The sequence below is a fragment of the Neolamprologus multifasciatus genome, chromosome 1 (genome assembly GCF_963576455.1).
Source record: "Neolamprologus multifasciatus chromosome 1, fNeoMul1.2, whole genome shotgun sequence".
Lineage (NCBI taxonomy): Eukaryota > Metazoa > Chordata > Actinopteri > Cichliformes > Cichlidae > Neolamprologus > Neolamprologus multifasciatus.
The window spans coordinates 7,148,838-7,162,399 of NC_140439.1; the positions used below are offsets into that span (position 1 = coordinate 7,148,838).

General features: G+C 40.8%; 1 protein-coding gene and 1 long non-coding RNA gene across 2 annotated transcripts in view; one reads left to right on the plus strand and one right to left on the minus strand.

The window, feature by feature from the left end:
- Nucleotides 1-13,562, plus strand: part of nav2a (neuron navigator 2a) — a 218,029-nt gene that overhangs the window by 50,934 nt on the left and 153,533 nt on the right. The gene's annotated exons all lie outside the window — the stretch shown is intronic.
- LOC146525247 (uncharacterized) lies at nucleotides 10,635-11,321 on the minus strand. The gene is made up of 3 exons (XR_014874537.1): nucleotides 11,137-11,321; nucleotides 10,927-11,046; nucleotides 10,635-10,839 (listed from the first exon to the last, which is right to left on the minus strand). It is a non-coding gene; the product is annotated as an uncharacterized LOC146525247 (long non-coding RNA).

Consider the following 13,562-nt stretch of genomic DNA (forward strand, 5'->3'; position numbering starts at 1 on the left):
GAAACTAGAAGCGCAGAGAGATTTACAGCACATGAGGTGGTACAACGTGACAAAGGGCAAAGGAAAACACAGGGCTTAAATACACAAGGGAGTAAAGAAAGAATGGGACAGAAACATAGCTGGCACTAATCAGACATAATGAGACAAGGGGAGCAAAACTAGATACACTGTGCACAGGACAAGGACTACCAAAATAAAACAGGAAACAAGAGACATTCACAAAGAAGCAGACCTGACACTGGGACATAGAGACATGACTACCTGGGGAAACGGAGGAAACATGGAGACAAGAGTGACGAGACGAGGAACACGGGGAAGGCAAAGTAACAGAAACCTAAACCCTAGGAACTAAGAATATAACACAAGCAGAAAACAATAAAGAGAGCCAAAACCATGAATCAAAGAATATAAATAATGGAAAAACCATAAACACTGAGTCAGGAGACTCAGGACCACGACAGTCATATAGTAACATATGTATATGTGTTACTAAAACATTTTAAGGATAATTAAGTAGAAATCTGGCATCATTCAAGGCAGAATGACTGTTTGTTTCTCAAAGTGACGTGCTTTAGTCTTCTTATGACAAATGCATGTTAAAACAGTTTGAGTTTGTAGTCATGAATGTGTCCTTTTTTTTTTTCTTTTATTTTGGTGGGTTTTTCTTTTTTTGTGTGTCTCTGTGTTTGTGTGAACCCTGGTTGTGAGTTAGCTGATATATCTTCACAGAAATCAAATGTATAATCAAATTATAAATAGTCTTACTACCTAAAGGAATATCTTTAATACTGGTAAGTGTGATGGTCAAACATGTCCACTTAAAAAAATTGTCTGGGATAATCAGTGATTATTGGGACAGGGTAGATGAATCGTAGCTACTTTATGTAATAATGTATCTATTTGATTTTTGCTTTCTATGGTCACTTATATTGCAAGCAATTTTTGTATTTAAAGAAGATGGAAAGAGGAAAGACAAAATCATGACTGGGTTTTAAACAAGCCAGCAGTTTGGCAGATCACTGCAGATAAGTTATATTTGTCTGGAAGTAAAACTATGAAAAGTACAGTACAACAATGGGTATGTGGATTAATAATTTTAGTTTGGATTGATTCTTCCACGATATCAATAATCTCCCCAAACTTCTTTAGGTGGTGTGGTCAGGGCATGTTTCTGGAGAAGCAGCACACAGTACATGAAAGGAGTCTTTGAATACGTGCTGTCTGTCTGAACTTTCTCATCCAGTGTTTGTTGTTTTTGGAGCACTATAACTCGTTCCGTGTCAGGGTGGCTGCTTCTCTGGTTGCCTGAGAGATTGTTGCCACGGTAACGCACATTTGACAACTGTTATTAGTTTGGGTTCTAACCGTTGCTGAACTGCACTGAGAGAGGGCTAAGTGGTAGTACTGAGCACATTTGTGGCAACCACTGAATCAACACTAAACCAGAAACCGCCTAGCATCCTGGCTAATTAAACCTACCTAGAAGAGGCCAGGCCATTATCAAGCTGGTCATTCTATGAAGAGACCTGCTAAATTGAGGGAATCAACTTCTGCACTGCCTCCCAGTCAGGGTGCTTAAATGTGTGAATGACCACACCGCAGCGCTGTCTGAAGGCCAGCAGCCAACTGCAAAGCATTTAGAGGCTGTGTGATGGTGCTTTGTGGCTTTGTCAGGTGCTAATGAAGGTTCCCCAGAGATTTACGATGCCCAAGGTCGTTTTTCTTTTCACTACAGCTAGCGGCGCTGAGCATATCTACAGCTCCTGTTCATCTGGACTGCTTTATGATAGAGCCTAACAGACTAATAAATCACAGAGGTGGTCATTACACCTAGTGCTTTTATTTTTTTGCTCTAAACGATAGAAAGGGGTAGCATCTTCTAGTCTTGTTAGGTCTATTTTTCACTGCATTCATTTTTTACTCAAGTGAGGAATTACTTTAGTAAAGGTTGGAGAACTGTTGAGACACTGTCAGCAGTCCTCTTCTACCCGTATAGTGTTTTAGAGTTTTACACTTGCCCTCCCCCAGCCTACCAGTGGGACAGATGAAGAGGACTAGAGACTTTCACCATGCCAGGCTCTAATCACTCAGCTCTAATTCAATTAGATAGGGATTCAGTGAGGACAGAGCAATGGATAGGTTGGAGAATTAAAGAGGGAGGAGAACGAGCTGTAAATTCCTCTTCTTTTGTCAAACACCATCATATCTTGGGCTATATCCATATCTATTATTCCCACCCCTACTGTAAATGTGCCATTTACTTCCTCCCAGTAATCTGCCGACAGATATAAATGGTTCAGCCTAATCTTCTTCAGAGCAAATTTGTGCATTATCAGTCTCAGAATAACACAAATGAAATCAATTAGTTGTTAATGAAGTCTCCAGTGAGCCTTTTTGTCCTGACACCCAAATGCCATATTACAGCACGCACGGCCTATGCACTAGAGTCTTCATTAAATGCTAAAGACCTAATGTATCCTGCTGTGTATCTGTGCAGCTAGGTGTTCAGGTTTCCATTCGCTCGTGTGTGTGTGTGTGTGTGTGTGTGTCAGAGTGAGAAAATGAGAGATGAAAGCATCAGAGGAGAGACAGAGGTAGATAGGCAGCATCCTCTTAAGCCTGTGATCCTTTAATTATCAGACATCAATATTAAATAAGATGAAGCATGTCTTTAATTATCTGGTGCATAATGCATTTCAGGCTAACTACTAGTCTTTTGCGCTAGTGGGGAATTACTCAACTGCCTAAAGCTAGTCCACGGCAAGGGACAGAGTGATCATTCTGCTTGTGAGAACAAAAATGATTTTTCCCCCCAACTTCATCATCTTCATCATCTTCGTCATGATGGCAAGATAACTTGTTTTATTCTTTATCCCATACTTGAATACAAACACTGATGATCAGCTGCATTTGGAGGTTTAAAAGGCACAGAAAGATGTAGTAATGATGCTTGATCATGAACAGGTTCAAGATGAGTGTAAAAGTAAGTTTTGCCATTAGGGTTCTAACAATTCATCAATTAAATGGATCATAAAAAAGTCCTCTGTGCAATTTTTTTGTTTCGATGCTGTAGCCCCCCCCATTTGTCACCATGTAATTGGTTTAATGTGTAGCTGTACTACAGGTGTATTATACAATACTATGCCTATACTATTTTTTTGCCCCTTGCTAATAATAAAAAAGCCTTCCAAGCAGGCAGATTAAAGGCTTTAATCTTATTTTATCATGTCATCTACTAATTAGAAGGTTGGTGGTTCGATCCCTGGCTTTTATAATTGTTTTTCTGCATGCCAAATATCTTTAGGCAAGATACCAACCAAGCGCTCTCAGATGGATCCATTGGAGTGTGAATGTTAAATAGAAATCACTAAAGCATTGAAAAAAGTGCTTGTGTGAACGGTTGAATGAGGTGAATTGTATAAAGTGCTTTGAGTAGAAAAGCGCTATATAAGAACCAGTTTAGGTTATTATTATTTTTACTTGACATATTAATTGTTGCTTCTAAGAAAATGTTTTCTTTAAAAATGTGACTTTCATATGATGTGTAATTATTTAAAAGTGTTTAGTTTGTGTATTTTGTATTTGTATTTATGCAGTTAAACTGCTAAAAGCATTGGTTTCTGTTTTAGAGACTACAATGTGCTGTTCATTTTTAAAGACCCTTATTTTTCTCTTGAATATTTACTATTGCTCCTTAATAAGACATATTAAGGAGCAATAGTATGCTGCTATTACTAATAATGATTAGTAATAGCAGCCCTACTTGCCACTCACTGGCCATCTTGGTAACACCTCTGGGTAGTTAGTTTGGAGTAGGATGACTAAACATCTAAACAAATTTAGTGCTCATTGGGACACAAAAAACTGCATGTTTAGATCATAAGTGAAAGGAAAAACATTCAGGTTATAGTTTTACTTTGCATGAATTAAATTGCAACACGGTTTGGCTTTATTTGAGGCTCAGTCCTGAATGCGAACACAGCTCTGCTCATGATTTCATTCATTTCACAGAGACAGTGAAACAAGAAAAACAAATGGTACACTTACCAACATCTACGCTATGATAACATGTAGATATACCTGCCACCACAAAGTTTGTTCATAAGTGTGGTGTTCATCGGTTGTTTGGGTCTTTTGGGTCAGGGGCGGGACTGCTGGTCAAGACTGAAAACTTTAAATGTTAAAGCACTTTTTCTTCTCTTACTGTCTTGCAACCAAAGTTCAGGTTTTCCAAATAAAAAGTTTACAACACCATAACAGTATTAAAAAAGCCAAGATAGTATAGCAGGCCTACGTGTAGTTTAATTCAGATGTTTTGTTTGACTAATTAGCTTGATGTCGTTTGCTTCCCTTTGATGAAGTTATCTTTGAAGTTTCCGGAAAGATAAGTAATGCAATAAATAAATAAATAAATAAATGTAGTTGTCCTACATCAGTGATCTACAATAACATCAAAGTGCATAGAGAAGTGTAAGTCCAGTATGCCCTGAAGGCTAATGTCACTTTTGCACATTTTCTCTCTGCAAGTTCAAACATCATTCAGTGTAATTACAGAGTTAAGGAGAGCTGCAGTTTTAACAGAGACACAGAGATGCTGTACTTGGAATATGTCGGGGCATTTAGCAGTTCAGTTTATGACTCACTGTCTTCTGAGGCACCGCGTGTTTTTATGCCCATTTTACTGAAGGAAAACAGAGAACTTGTTTTTCTGAACACTTGAATTCCTGCTTGAGGTGATTCAAAATCAGAATGCTGTTAACAGATCCAGCAGTTCAAAGCCAAGTATGATGTCATTCACTATTCAAACTGTCATAATTTTTGTTAATGTTCAACTCATGTCACGCTGCATTTTCATGGTTTAACAGGGGACAGCGGTGAGGAAATCTGAATTTTAAGGTCCAAGTTCACAGTAGCTGCTCCTTCTGATTGGTCAGGTATCCAAGTTTTAAATGTAAGCAGGTCACTGATTAGACCAGGAAGGTGCTGCGGGGTTTCAAGTCTCTAGCTCATTTTATTCATTACATTTAGTCTCAAGACAGAAGGAAAGTGCGGTAAGCAGTAGTTTGAATTTGTCTACTAATTCTTGCTGGCGTGCTGTCACTTTACTGGACGTTTAGTGGTTTTTGAAGTTACTGTATGAGCTCAAAGGGATTTGTTTCCCTCTAGGGAAGCTTTTATTCTCAGAGTATAACTGACAAGCTTTATCTTTTTGATGGGATTTAAGAATTTTGCTACTCTGGCATTTAACAAGAACTAATTTGGGCAGTCATTTGCATTCTTGAAAGAGTGGGTGGATGTTATTTGTGTTTTTCACGTTTTTTCAGCACTGCTACTGGAAGTGAGCGCTGCTGCTGGATGCAGCTTGTGTGTAATTTAACTATCACCCGTGGGAAATCATGAAATCCCAGGGGTGGGAGGGGTCGACGTTATGTGAAAAGAGCAAGTGAGAAGTTAAAGTGACGGACAGTCTTTGAAGGCTTTATGTTTTTGTTTCTTTTCGAACAGCACTGAGAGGCTCAGACAGTCCGAAAGAGAGAGAGAGAGCTCATTCTATTGTGTCCTATTTTAATGGCTATGTCCGGACATCACGCGGGCGTAGTAACGAGGCGATTTTCTCCCACATGGTCGTGATTGAACCGTGATGAAGAAAGGGGGGGGGGGACTAGAGGAAGTGAAAGACTGAAGAAGTGGGAATTGAATAAATGCATGATTCAGAGAGGGACAAGAGAGAGAGGTAGAGAGAGATTACCTTGATCTCCCCACCTCACTGCCTTTTAATGTACGGCTGATGCCTTCACTGTACTGTCACAGCCAATAAAGAGAAAGGGAAGTGGAGGGCAGGAGAGGCACCTCAAAGAAATGTTATTTATACGGCTTGTTTCAACTCACATGCAGAAGGGAGAGAAATAAACAGATTAAATGTTAAAGATGGAAACTAATGGTTTTGTGTCTTTATACTTTATAACAGTTATACTGTCTTTAAAAACATGTGAGGGTTTCAACTATCAAATACAGAGTGCTTGTCTAGTTTTCAAGTACATTTATTTGTCAAGTCTGGCATTGAGCATGTCAGAAGTGATGGAAGAAAATCTCTTTCCATTGCGTGATGGCTCGATGGTGATACACAATGCAAAAGAACATAATGACTGGTTGTTCTGAATGAAAACATTTTGCTATGCTCTTGCAAACATTTACAAGTTTAGTCTTAGCTTTACTAAGTTTAATGGGACTGTTCTATTTTAGAAAAATATGAGTTGTTTTTTTGTTGTTTTGTTTTTTAACTGCTCTAGCTTTGAAAAGAATAAACATGTACAGGAACTCTGATAGACTGGCTGACATAACTAGAGTAGTGTGGAACATGTAATTGAATTTGTCCATTTGCATGTAATGTAACTGAACCTTTTAAAATTTGCCAGCCTTCACAGGGAGGGGAATATGGGACCTGTGTGTTCTCATTTCTGCAGACAAAGCTGATTGAACCCCAGTGCTAATTTTATTAGAGGGCTACCTGTGCCTGGAAGAGGTTTAATCTCTCCCTTGTGCCCTGTGCCGACACATCCACCCACATTCAGGCCGGAGGGCGTGTGTTTGTGTTTGATTTTTACATTTCTGCATTTGCTGGCACAAATGTGAACATGCAGACGGTGTCCCATGCTGGCTAAAATCAGCAGTTTTGTGCCTTTTTGGGTGTTTTTCTTAACCCCTCCACCATTCCTCTCAACTGTTTTAAAAGGTGGTTCTCTTCAATTTTGGCTTTTGCTTGAGGTGCAGCATCTGTGTCTGTGTGATCTTGAATATAAATCAGTCCCCCTTCCTAGACGCCTCTTCCCTGTCCCATTCTCTATGTTCTGAGTGCCTGGCTGGGACCCCTGGCAATGCTTATAAAAAGATTCAGTATGCAAGGCAACTTCAAAGGTGGAAGTGTTCGACATGATGAGTGTATCTGAGGGGAGAAAGGGCAGTGGGGAGGGCTGATAAAATGAAAGTGTGGGTCGCATGGAAATTCTCAGGTGAGTTGAAGATTTTACAAATGGGTGCTGCCAGTCACATTAATTCTGTCTGCTTTCCCTTTGTCTTTGTGTGTCTTCAGATTACTTCTCCTCATCCCGTTTCATCATCTTTCTCATGCCCTTTATAAGTCATATTTGATCCTTTCAGCAAAAGGGAATGACAGTCTTTTATCTTGCCCCTGTTTCCATTTCTTTCTCTGTGCCAAGCTTCTCCTGACATTCCGTCATCTTCGTCCTTCGCTGTGTAACCTCTCTTTAAGTTCTTTGTACTGTGTGGATGAAATAATGGACAGCACATCTTTATTTTGCCATCTCTGTGCTCTGTATCTCACGATCTTGTTGTAAAATGTCACAGACTCGCTGGCTTTGCTGTCCTCTGCTCTTTGGATGCGGGCAGCAGGGAGTTGGAGCTCTCATGTGGAACTGCCTCAGGGAAACCAAAGAGAAACTGATTTCACTTCCTGGATGAGGAGTCTTGACATTGCCGCTCGCACCATGAGCGCATCATCCATCATCCTTTCTTTTATCTTCTTTCCTCATCCCTCTTGAGGCTGAGTTCTCTTTCTTGGTCTCTTGGACTGACTGTTTGGTTTATAGTATATCATATTTATTTTGGGGTAAAAATACAGTACCATTAAAAGTATTTCGCCACTTCCTGATTTGAGTTTTTTTGGTATATTATCACACTTAAATGTTTCAGATCATCAATTTTTCATATTAGAAAGAGATAGTCTGATTAAATGCAAAATACATTTATTTTAATTATTATTTATTATGGAAAAAAGCATACCTGGGCTTGTGTGGAAAAAGTTGTGCCACTCTTGTAAGCTATAACTGCAATCAAGTTTTAGGGGTTTCCAGCTTGAACTGTCTGTTTAAGGTCACACCAAAGCATCTGAGTCTGATTTAGGCCGTTGGTATCATTTTGATTTTCCTGCTGCAAATCAAGTGTGCTTGAGTAATGGGACTTAAACCTTCCGTAAAGTTCAACGTTTTGTGTCATCAGTCTACAGAATATTTTACCAAAACTCCTGGAGATCATCATGGTGTTTTTGATGATCATCGTGATGCAAATATGAGACAAGCCTTCGTTTTCTTTTTCAGTTAGTAGTTTTTACCTTGGAGTTCTCCTATAGATGCCATTTTTGCCCCGTCTCTTTCGTTTTGCTGAATCATGATCATTGACTTAGAGCTTCCTGGAGTCAAGGACACTTGCAGGAACCTTTATGCTTTAGCATGGTGTTCATTTTGGTCCAACTGTGGTCCAACAACAGAATGCCATTTGAGTTTAGATCAGGCATGCTCTTCCTTCCAGTTACATCCCTCCATTTCAAACTGCTGTTGGAAATGTCAGTAAAAAAAAAAAAAAAAAATCCCCACCAGGGACACCTTGAACCACTCCAACCAGTGATTTCAAAAAGGTTGGGTATATTAAACTGTTAGGAACGAGCCCACTGCCTTACCCAAAGGTGCAGGGAAGCAACCCTCCATCCACTGGGTAAAACCAGAAATTATACCCACCCCTGCCCACTGCCTCACTTAGCACAACTTCAGAGAGTTACAGAGTCCAGCCACCTGAAGGAGATAGGGTCTGGTCTCCAAGCTGTACTGAGGTGAATAGGGATGGGTATTGATAAGATTTTTACAATTCCGATTCCATTTTCGATTCTGTTTAACGATTCGATTCTTTATCGATTCTCTTATCGATTCTTTTTTTAAAAAAGGAGAACACTAAGGTCGATTAGCTTAGAACTTTGTTTTATATCTTCTCTTTGAACAAGATAGAAATTTAGGAGTAACATGGCCTTACAAACCCAACAGTGAGATCTTAAGAGATCCAGCCTATTGCTCTTCAATGGGGTGTCACGGGGTCCCCAGGAAAAAAAATTGTAAATGTAAAATAATAAAATAAATATTCTTCTGTAGCAATAACAAAGTATAACATAAATTGTTCTGTAGCAATTACACAAGAATATCCAGTAATGTCCCTGCCTACAATTAAACACATTCACTTACCGAAAATCGACCGTCTCACACTTCTGGGTGCAAATGGGTGCAAGCCTTTTACCACAAACTTAGACACTGCTCGGTGACATTCGTATATCCTGGCCTGAAAGGAGACGCTAACGGTAGACTGCAGCGAGAACTGCCAGCATCTGAGCCAACCAATTCGTCTACTCCTTCAAATGCGGCCGACAAATGCGTCCTTCATTTCCCTGAATTTGAAGGATGGGTCGGGTGTGTCCTTCGTGGCCCACCATATCCCAGAATTCATAGTGCGGCCCAGCCAAATTTCAGCTGCCAACAATGGCGGCCGCTGCTAAGTTTTAAAATTAGTCTTATTACTCTTTCTGGGTCACAAAATAAACTTTTAACATATTTTCAGGCGAGAAAGAAGCTGTGTAAATTTCAAATATCTGCTTGGTTTATCAAGACATCGCATATTTGCAAAAGTGCGCCGACGTTTTTGGAGACGTCTGTTAGCCACCCGCTGGATAGCAAGCCGGGGGGTTCAGTGGTCACTCGAGCCGGCGAGAGCAGCGGAATTGCGGCTTCGTCGTTTTCAAATCCCCGCTCTTTCGCTACTCAGGTTAAACATGATATATAAGTCACTCGGATAACTTAAAAATGTAATTGTTTGGCTTTTTTTTCTGTGTTTTATTTGTTCCGGAGTAAATCGGTTTGGCTGAGATCAAAGTTATTAGATTATTAGATTAAATAAAACGTTATTAATCTATCTGGTGGGTTCCTCTGGGATTTTCACACAGCTGAATAAACGTCAAACAGAAAACTGATTAAACAGAAGTGTGAGACGGTCGAGAATTTACGCCAGTGTCCTGTTATATTTTAGATAGCAAGGAGCAGACGGCCGAGTTTATTAAACTCCACCGAGACAGCGGTGACGCAAATCTGAAGGCTAGACCGTTCCGTTTCACAGCCTCGCACTTCCGGCCTTCTCGGTCTTCGAAGGACCCAGCCCACGTAGACCGCGAAGGCCAGGTCCTCCGAAGGATGCAGCCGACGTTTTGGAACACTGCTTGTGTCTGTCTCTCTCTTCATGGTCACCTAAATGCACAGTAATGGCAGGTTTTTTAATAAGGCAGATCGCGCTAACATAATATGCACTGTTAGTTGATTATTTACCTGCCGCATTAACGGGAGAGGACGTGCAAACGTTACCGCTGCTGCTGGGTTGAGATTCATGAGTCCAGAGCGGAATTAAAAACACGACATTCATTTAAGGTCATCGCGTGTTTTTTGAGCAAATGCTTTTGCATATTCGTAGTGTTTCCTTCCTTAAATGAAATATCTACTTTTCATGTATTGCAAGTTGCCCTGTTGTCATCCGTTCTCGTAAAGTATAACCAAACTTTTGAGTGTTTGAGCCGCTTAGTAAATGACGATCCGCAACGTGGTGACGCTGGAACGCTGGAACGCTGGAATTGATAAGGGAATTGTTTGCAAAAATGGCAAACAATTCCAAGGAATTGAAACAGTGGGAACCAGTTCTCAACAAGAACTGGGTTTTGATATCCATCCCTAGAGGTGAATCTGACCATATCTAGCCAATGTTTCTCAGGCTCATGGACCAGCTCAGGTTTCTTCACCACCAATGAGTGTTAAGGGGACTTTACCCGAATGGGTTTAGTGGCAGAAACACACACGAGCACAGGATTGTAGTGATGCAGGTTTATGTACACAGATGAGGGAATATTTACAAGGGAAGGGACTATATACAGTGACAGATAAAAATGTGCACGGAGAGCAACGCTGACAGGATGAGACGGAGCCGGGGTATGCGGGCGGACCGATGACGCACCGTAATTACCTAAAAGCGAGGGACAAACAAAGTTACAGAGTACGTCGATCGCCGAGAGTTCAACTAAAAGTGGACGAGGAGAGTTGGAGAGCTTACTTGCAACACCGACATACAGATGTAGCGGTGGTCACAGCCTGGTATGAAGTAATTCTCCGTCACGGATCCACAGAAGCCCACACACAGAAAACTAGGCAGGCGAACAGGCAGCGGGACAGGCTAAAACAAAGGAGAAGCAGGCAGATGGTGGATCCTAAAACATGCAGCTCAATCGCGTGGAATCAACAGATTCAGCTTGCACCACGTTACCACTTATGAAAACGACAATACTCCGACACCAGACGTCCGAGATTCAGCTCCATAAAAGCGCTCCCTAATGACGTCCGATGCGCCGCAGGTGTGCCGGAATGCCACCAAGCCCCGCCCCGCCTACCTGTGCCAAGAAAGAAAACAAAACCCAAAAAACAACAATACACCTACCCACCACCTCCTAACAAAGAGATGGTTTCCATATTTCTAAAGTCAGATTTGTCAGCTGGGGATTGGACTGCCTGGGCCTCCACCCCATTCACAGTGCACCAAACAACTATAGCCCCTCCTGTGAGTGGTGGGACTACAGAAGGAAGGATCCATGTGGTGCTGTCGACCTCTGCTTGGCCTGGTCCAGTGAGCTAAGGCTCAGCCGCTAGCTGCTGTCACTGGTATTCGGCCCCAGCCAAGGACCAGTTTGCCTTGAGGGGCAAAGTTCTCCACCATGGTGAGCTGGTGATGCTAAACATTTTTTTTTGTATTGCGCTCTAAATGAAAAGGTTATGAAATGCATTAATATCTAGGTTTTTGGAGTAAAGCCAAGAATCCATGCTTTCCCTTCAAAACAGCCAGTGTTCCTGCCTGACAGGCTCCTCCTCCTCCTCCCTGTTAACGCCAGCTGACCTGTAGCAGCATTTACAGTATAGGGCTGTGGTGTTTACACAGTGTACCCTCCAATTACAGGGCAGACATGTTTCAACTCAGACTGTGTACTGAAACCTTCAGAACCTCAGAGAAAGCTCCTTGTCAATGCTGTGGCCAGTCCTGTACAGCTCAACTGTATCCTGTGTAACTCTGATGATATCACTGCTGAAGCTCCTGAGTGCTTTACTTAAGGCTGATCATTAAGATCATGATAAGTGTGAAGACAGAAGGGGCAGGCTACAGGAAACTCAGCAGCGTTTCTCCTAACAGTTGTTAGACATTCAGTTGTGGTGTGTGTCTGCTGCTCCTGCAGTGTGGTGACACTCTACATCTCTTCTCCCAGGGTGTGGAGGGAATAATACTGCCAGGGAGGCTTTTTTAATAAATCCTCAATATGTCCAGGGTGCCCTGTCTCTATGGTAACTGAGGCTGTGTGTGTGTGTGTGGTGAAACACTGCTTTGTCTTGTGTATATTTTATTGATAGGGCTGTGGTTTGGGGTTTTTACTGGGGGGCTTAGTTCCATCAATTTCTGGTTATATTTTGTTTTGCACTGAGTAACTTCAAAGTTATTTAGATATATTAATTGATAAAGAACTGGGCTCAAAGCAAATTATTTAAGCATACAGTATAAATCCATGAAAAACTTAAATGTTCTGGAGGCCCAGTTGTTTTGGACTAGGTGATTGAAAATGAGGTGAATATGGAATCACAGATGAATAAGAAAAATTCAGTTACACACTGTAAATGAATGCTTTCTGTTTGCATGGAAGTTGCTGCTTCAAACCTTTTGGTAATCTAGACATAAACTTCACCACAACAAAATACACAAAATGTTGTGTGTTGTTCAGTCTTATTACTTTCTTAGCACACTCATTGCAACAACTAAAATGTATTGTGATTTCATGTTTCTTACCCTCAGGAAGCCACATAATGGCTAAGTTGAGTTTGCATATGGTGTTTATAACACACAGTGATGTGAAGCGGTCTGTGAGGCTTTGTTTGCATGTCACAGCATGCACATCATGAAAGTGTGAAATTGGGATTTATCCCTTTAAGCTTTCCTGCATGAACAGCGGTGGCAAAGCGGATGACGGTATCAACTTGGCCTTGATGTTGTCGTGAATAGTGAACTCACACATTTGCGCAGCCTAAAGATGAATAATGATTTGTTGCTTATACATCTTTGTTGCCTCATGTGGAGGATCATTTACTCAGTGACAAGAAGGGACACTGATGTTTCACTTTCATCTAGTTATGGTTTGAGCTTGGTGCACCACAGCAAACTGTATACTTTACACATGTTAGAAATGGAGATTCAGATATTTGTAGACAGGGAATTATACTATTAACTAATCATATTTGAAGAGGCTTTGTTTGGTTTCAAAGAGCAAAAGAGGGCCACTTATGATGAAATGCAATTTTGAAAACATCAAGTATCATCTGAAATTGATTTAGCTCTTTATTAGCTTGTTAAAATGTGTCTTCATTCATAAACGATGACCTGGTCATGCAATAGGAAGTTGTTGCCAAATATTTGCTGGCCACTGTAGCTGCACGATCACAATGAAAGCATGTTGGTGGTCTCCTCGTGGAAGGCTTTTAATATAAATCAATAATGGGAAGTAATCAGTTTAAAGGAAACTGAAAGTAATATACTATGTTGTTGGATTTTGAATCCATTCATTTATTTCTTAAAAATCTCTCAGCAAATAATTTATATTGGCTTTTTTTCTTTATTACCAACAGAACTCATTCTGGCAAAAACGTACATTTTTTAAA